Source organism: Conger conger, chromosome 9 (genome assembly GCF_963514075.1).
Source record: "Conger conger chromosome 9, fConCon1.1, whole genome shotgun sequence".
Lineage (NCBI taxonomy): Eukaryota > Metazoa > Chordata > Actinopteri > Anguilliformes > Congridae > Conger > Conger conger.
In genome coordinates, this window is record NC_083768.1 from 44,556,311 (window position 1) to 44,564,195 (window position 7,885).

General features: G+C 41.1%; 1 long non-coding RNA gene across 1 annotated transcript; it reads right to left on the minus strand.

The window, feature by feature from the left end:
* Positions 1-5,514: 5,514 nt before the first annotated feature.
* LOC133137507 (uncharacterized) lies at positions 5,515-7,555 on the minus strand. Its single transcript, XR_009709611.1, has 2 exons — positions 6,849-7,555; positions 5,515-5,774 (listed from the first exon to the last, which is right to left on the minus strand). It is a non-coding gene; the product is annotated as an uncharacterized LOC133137507 (long non-coding RNA).
* Between the last annotated feature and the right edge of the window lie 330 nt (positions 7,556-7,885).

Genomic DNA, 7,885 nt, shown 5'->3' on the forward strand with positions numbered 1-7,885 from the left:
GTTCCTCAGTGGTGGAATGACTTGCCTACCACTGTCAGAACAGCAGAATCCCTCCCCCTATTTCGACACAGACTCAAAACCCACCTTTTCAAACGATATCCCTATCCTTGTCTAACCCCCCCCCCCCCCCAAAAAATGCTAACGACTATGACGACTATGTTTAGAACAGCATTTCATGTGTATTTTCCTAGTTCGGGATGTGATGCTTTGACTTATGGTAGAACCTATGCACTTGTAAGTCGCTTTGGATTAAAAGCGTCTGCCAAATGACAAAAATGTAAAAATGTAAATGTAAAAAGTAATTAGACAAATATGAGCGCATGGATTTTGGCCATGGAAAAGTATGTGGTGTTTTTTTCTTTCATAAGCATGCCATGGACCCAGCATAAATAAGCTGTATTATTTCATCTCCTTATCGCGTTTCCTTATCTTCATTAGACCTCACCCTAGTGTGCACACGCATGTCAAAACATCCCGCGGGACTCCCATGAGTCTTTGCAACACTCAGGTAGCAAAAGTGAGGGCTTACTGTATCTGAAGTGCGTAAGTATTTTCTTCTCTGGCTTCCTGGTTACTTGTTAATTACAGCACTTGCAGAACAACGAATGTGCAAACAATGTCGTGTCTAGGAAACGACAGAGTCCAAATCTTCAATTTGTCGAAAAACATCTTCGCGAGGGAAAAGACGACACCACGGCAGAAAGATCTTCAGGAAAATCAGACTTTATTAGCACACGTGCATAAAGCCGGATCAGCTCTCCAGAACTGAACCCCGACTGTCATTTTTACACCCATTTTATACACAGTTACTCCACCTACAACTCCTCCTCAAACCTCATTCTGGCAAATCACCCACACTGTTCTTATCGTAACTCCTCCCAACGCTCCTCCCACAACGTCATTGTGGCAAATTGCCAACAGTCCTTATGCTCTGCCAACTCTGTACAAAGTTCAGGGCATTCTGCCAACTACGTGTCCTCACTTCACCCCGCACCTGCTCTTGGCAAACTACCAGACCACAGAAAGTTCTGGATGCCCTCCCTCTAACACGTCATCCATACACGTCACTCTGTATCTTTTGCTTTTATAAGACGAACTAAGCAGCAGTAATCATTGAAAATATACAGACAAACTAAACATTTAATTAATATTCACTTCTAATATACTTTTCTAATATACAGACATACTAAACATTTGATTAATTATTCTCTTCTGGATGCCCTCCCTCTAACACGTCATCCATACACGTCACTCTGTATCTTTCGCTTTTATAAGACGAACTAAGCAGCAGTAATCATTGAAAATATACAGACAAACTAAACATTTCATTAATATTCACTTCTAATATACTTTTCTAATATACAGACACACTAAACATTTGATGAATTATTCTCTTCTAAGGGAGTAAATGTACGTAGCATTCTTTGCTCTCATTTCAACAGTTTTCACTGTGGTTTCTTGCGTTTTCATAAGCTCAGCTATAATAAATGTTCTAGGTCAAATAGATACACTTCTGGCATAAAACATCGAGAGTCCCGGAGAAATCAGCTGTAGAGTCATATCTTACTCTGCCCGTGTCCTTGACAGTTTGGTCTACACAGTTCAAGACATGTAAAAATATAACTCTACGAAAGTTAGCTTCTGTTTGGAGTGGTCATACCAGCATCCCAAGCGTTCTTATTTGGGAAAACAGATACATTAAAAAAAAATGTTTTAAACCATTTGGTGTAGTTGTTCTAAGCACGTCGTTTCAGTTAGCGCTTGTGCGTGCGACAACACCCAAGTACCACCCGCCAAGGTACTTAAGGACAACGTGACCCTCACCCGCCTCTGAACTCGGAGGAGCTTTTTATGATATAAAGTGTTCCACAAATTGCCATGTTTGAATTGCGCCAGAGCCAGGGGGAAACATTCATGTGTTTGCGTGTATCTATATTTATAATAATTAATCTAAATTTGTGAGGATTACACAGCCACGCACTCAAGCCAAACAAGTCAGCACATAGTGCCACTATGTTTGTGCCAGAAATCTTTCAGCCGATCGAATCAGACTCTTTCCTGCGGATTCTTCTGGTCACCACGGTAACCGTTGTCAACAGTCATGACTCCGCTGGGTTGTAAATATGCAAACTGTCCCTTCAGCGACATCGCATTTAAGGTGCTCGTTTGCGCTCGTCGGCGTAATCAGAGCGCTAACCAAACATGGCTCTGTTCAGATTATGTAAGTATTTTATGTAATACTTTGTCCAAATATCACCACCACCCAAATAACCCCAAACACAAAAGAGCACATGCTAAACACAAACACTGTTATTGAACATAGCAATTCTATCTGTGTTTTAAGTACTTCATCAAAATATGATGTGGTAATAAAGTGCTAAGTAAAGATACCAATGAGCAATTCACAACAAGGGAACAGCCACAGGAATTGTGTGTGGATATTGACAGAAGTTGATGTGAAAGCATTGGGATAGCTGTGTCAAATTGGCTGTTTTTTCCCCCTCCATATTCATCAAAATTTCGAATCAAACAATCACTATGTCTGCAATTCACAATGGCATTTATTGAATGTGTTTTATGAACCAGACATTGAATTATATTACAGTTTTGATAAATGTATTGACTTAGAAGGCTTGTTGTATACAACTCACATTTGATGACTAATGACTACATTGTAACTTTGACTCATGGACATCACCACATTCCTGATGACTTCCATTGAAATCTCAATCTCTAAAATCTCTGCCAAGCTTTAACTGCTCCTATTTGGTACTAGTGAATACCTTTTACAAGCAAGAAAATGAATTGAATTATAGATTGCCGGGGTTAATGTAAATGAATGACAGCCCCCAGCAGACCTAGTTGTTTCTCAAACGCCCATGGCATGGCCGCTGTCTGCAACAGACCAAAGAGACCCACGTCATAAAAAATACCCTCACACTAAAAATACATGACATGATGATAATTTATGACAGTATTACATTATTGGCATTTGGCAGACGCTCTTATCCGCTCGTACAGTTGATTAGACTAAGCAGGAGACAGTCCTCCCCTGGAGCAATGCAGGGTTAAGGGCCTTGCTCAAGGGCCCAATGGCTTTCCAGATCTTATCGTGGCGACACCGGGGATCGAACCACCGACCTTGTGTGGCCTTCGCGAATCGCGAGTGCGGATAGTTAAGCTTAACTTTCCTTAACTTTTCCCATTCATTCTCAACGGAAGTTCTTATCACTTCGGATGCGATATATTCTTGGCCGCACGTTGATATCGCGGCGCTGTTCCGAGAAAAACCAATGACGTCCTTACAGCGCGGATTCCTTAACTATTCGAAATCGCCTGGCGCGAATCATTTCCATGGGCTCCTTTTGGTAAGTCTTATCTAGATAATTATTTTAGTATTAACGGGTCCTCGAATGATATTTATGTTGTTGAGGTATTCCCGATGTATTATTGTTATTTTGAATGTTCCAATTGTTCGTTTTTTTATGTGGGAAAATTACAGGTAAACGGGATAATGTCTCTGCATGTCTGTTTCTCAACGTCGTAGCCAGCTACATTAACATGCTATCACATTACGGTTTTAAAATATCACCGTCATTAATAGTATTGACAATTCGTATACACGTTTGATTCGTGAAGGTTTAGACATAAAATGTATTATTGTTGCTCTTATTTCATTGCCAATTGTTTATTGACATAGGCCTAACTTACTGTCATTCAGACATCTTGGTATATGTTCCTTTATTTTCCATTAATATATTATTATTATTATTATTGTTGTTGTTGTTGTTGTTGTTGTTAACTTGCCCATATTATGTAGTTGCCCAGCTAAGTACTTAAATAATAGAGCAGTTTCCACAATTATTATATTATACAATATTTACACCCATGTTACCTTAAATTATATCAATGTACAGTAAATACATATACTTATTGTTCTGTTTTTTCTTTGTTTAGTACAATAATGACTGTAATGCCAGGCATTACAGTATAATTAGGCACACAGTATAATTAGTACGGGTCTCTTGGTTACTTTCATACATTTCATAACTAATGTTTCTTTTATATCTCCAGGTGATCAGCATGTGGAGGTGTGTATATTTTCTCCCAGGTAGGCTGCAGATGTACTTCCGAAGAGGTCTGTGAAGTCCTTGGCAAAATCGGAACAATACCAGTACTTCAGGAGACCCAGCCTTCACCTTCCCTCCTGCCCTGGCTATTCCAACTGCCCCAGTCCCAAGCCCAGTCTCCTTTAATACCTATGCATATCCACCATGCTAATATTGTTACAAACAACAATATATAGTTATTCATTGATATTTTTGTTGCTGTTGTTGTGTTTATATGTTCATAAGAATTGTAATATGCAATGCCCTCCATAATGCTTGGGACAAAAACATTAATTTAGCTCAGTACACCACAATTTTATATTCATAAACAAACGATTCAAAGTGCAAGTTCTCATATTTTATTAAAGGGTATTTTTATGCATTCTGGTTTCACCATGTAGACATGACAGCACTTTTTATACATAATCCCCCATTTTAGGGCACCATAATGTTTGGGACATATTTATGTGATGTAAATTACAGTCATGTTTACTGCATATTTTCTGTATGCATGACTGGTTGAAGTCTGTGACCCACTGAGACATGACTGTGGGCTTCTGTGGACAGTAGTCTCTGACACATCCACGCCTGCCCAAACACATGTTTGGGGATTTTTCTTCATTATGATGAGAATTCTTCAGCTGTAGAGGTCTTACTTGGCTTGCCATGCCCTATGCCCCATTACATGTTCTCTCTCCTTAATGCTGTTCCAAACAGTTGATTTTGTTACACCTAAGGTTTGGCATAACAAAACAGACGTCTCATAATGGCTTCCTTGACATTCATTGGAACAACTCTGGCCCTCATGTTTAATGACAGTAATACAAACCAAAGGCAAGAAAAAGCCTAGAAAAATATTATGTTTATTGTTACTATATATAAAACACACTGTAATTTCAATATGGTGAAACCAAAGTCTGTAAACATGCCCTTCATGCGTTTTTGATTACAAATCTAAAATTGTGGAGAACAGAGCCAAATAAAAAAATGTCTTTGTCCTAAACATTACAGATAGCACTGTATATAACATTGTAATCTTTTTTTGTGTATGTAATAAATTGCAATAATTGATCTAATGTCAGTAGTGATGTAATGTCAGTTCTACATCTAAGTAGGTGTACAGGTGTTCCTAATAAAGTTCTCAGTGAGTGGATATTTTGGCAATTGTCTGTATCTGTGTGCATGGATAGTAGACAAGTTGTAAATATTGTTCTCCTTCAGTTGCCATAAAAACTTTAACCCAACATCCAACCAGCTGCCTGCCTTTCATTTTATTTCCTGCTTGATATTATTATCATTTGAATGTAAAGTTTGTCAGGATTAGAAGATATTAAATTATGTACTTCATTATCTGTCACGACCTGGCTCATTGGCCGTGACAAAGACGGAGACGCACACTGACGCATTTAAAAAACAAGGTCAAATTTATTTGAAATAACCAGTTAACAAAAATGTGTAGTGTGAAAGTCAGTTGCATCAGTAGTGTGAGTGAGTGGATGTGTGAAAAGTATGCTGAAGCAATGTTGTCTGATGCAAACCCAAAAAGAACCAACAGGTACGTGGGAAGAGAGTTCCCTCCTTCAGGCAAGAGTCAGGTACATTTTAACATCTGGTCACAGGTGCTCCCAATTGCGCAAACGACCTGGTGCTCCGCCAACAAGGCACCTGTGAAGTAACGCCAGAATAAGTAGCACAGAGCAGGGGGCCGTAACATATCCCTAATTTTAACAATTTGAAACAATAAAATTAAAAAATTAAAAAAACATTTACAGAGTTACAATAACAGCCATTAAAAACAATGTACTTAAAACAAATTGCATATCCCATATTGTTCAGAGTGAACAGTGGGGGACAGAGCCAAATACCCTAATTGTATTTGAGATAACTATTAAGTAGAATGAAGGCAGAAAGGATTTCCTATCCATAGTGAAATGGAGCTGGAGATATTATGACACAACAAACATGATTATGGGACAATTCTACAAGGAAATAGTTTCCATTATTTATGTCATGGTTTGGCAAAGGGCGGATTCGAGCCGTAGTGACCATCGTAGGGCTCTACACCTACACACGGCTTGCCCCCGCGTCCCAGTCCTTTACCTTAACCACTACACTACAGCAAACCAATTGCCGCATGTAAAACTGTGATAAATGTATGTAAAACAGGTTTAATATAAGAAAATATATATCTGCATTTGACATCCTATTTACTCAGGAGCTGTGGGAAGCCACACTGTAGCGTGAGGGGACCAACTCCACTTCTGATGGCACGAGCATACCTAACTTGACATGCATGTCTGGAGAACATGCTGCTTATGAGGCAACAGTGCTAACCACAACGCCACCGAGCGTTATATAGATTTTGTACATCTATCAAAGTCTCCATATATAAGTAACAGTTGTACAGCAGCAGAAAGTCCCAGCCGTGCTAACTGTACGCCTCTTACTGCGCGCGTCCAGAGACTGTCCCAGAGCGCGCAGGGCCATCACCCCGTTCACCCCACCATCCCCCCTCGCCAACAATGATCCCTGTAGCTCATACAGCTAATTTAATCAAGCGCCAGTAGGCAAATGACAGTCCACCAAAACCACCAGAACTAAACGAATACAATTTACACGTTTGAAGAACATGCAAGCAAAACTGCATACCCATTGCACGCACTCAATATGCAAACGCATCCGTTTGTTAAAAAAGAACCCATCTGTATACATAACGCACATTCGTTTGCTTTTTATCACCTGTTTGTAGCCCAGTGTCGAAGTTGCGATGGAGTCGGTCTAGAGTGTTTTCTCTTGCAGTCTCGGCAGTGCGCAGCAGTTCCTGATGAGCTCCGGTGGACCGGCGTCACAACTCGCGTTCGTTGTTCCAATCTACACGGCAGCACTCCGGCGGAACTGCACCAGGCGGATTTAAGGGACAGACTCTCTGCGTAATCCCCTTGCGAAAATCGCGGCTCCGGGACACCGCCTCCCCCAACAAGAGCCAATACCTCCGGTGCGCTGGGGCTAAGTCCAAAGATGCTGGGCCATTTGCAGAATAAATAATTTCAAAAGATTACTTGTGAAACCGTCCAGTCTCCACTCCTCAGCGTTGAAGTGGCATACAATCAGTTACGCCACAAAAGTGGAACTTCTCAAAATGGGTTACATTCGTAATAAAATTAGATTCTAGGGGGGGCGCCTCGTAGCTTGTTGCCATTGAAAACAAGGTGAGAAAAGTGCGGTCTGTTTTGCTTTCCCTTGAATCTGAGCTGATGCGCTAGTGCCGTCCGTCTGTTGCGTTGAGCTGATGATAGCCGAGCGCCGGGAGCCGCACGGCCACTGCTCCTCACTCCTCTGACTCCTCCGTCCTCTGAATCCACAGCGCCGCGCTAACAATCAAACTGTGTCCTAGTGCCAAACGCAGGCTCCTCCTAGCCGGCAGCGAGAGAGCGACAGAGCGATCCTCTCTCTCTCTACCCCCCCTCTCTTTCACAGACACGCACACACAACACACACACACACAGTCACTCTCCCTCTCTATGTGCTCACACATGCGTCGAAATTGCACAATTCAGAAGGAAACTGTTTTGCTGCAATCTGTTGATGAGAAGACTCTCTCTCTCTCTCTCTCTCTCTCTCTCTCTCTCTCTCTCTCTCTCTCTCTCTCTCTCTCTCTCTCTCTCTCTCTCTCTCTTTCTCTCTCTCTCAATCTGTGACCCTGACTTGGATGTATGTCGGTATGCATTTAGCGTGTCTGTGCTTATTTATTTTAGTGACGAGCTGCATGTCAACCG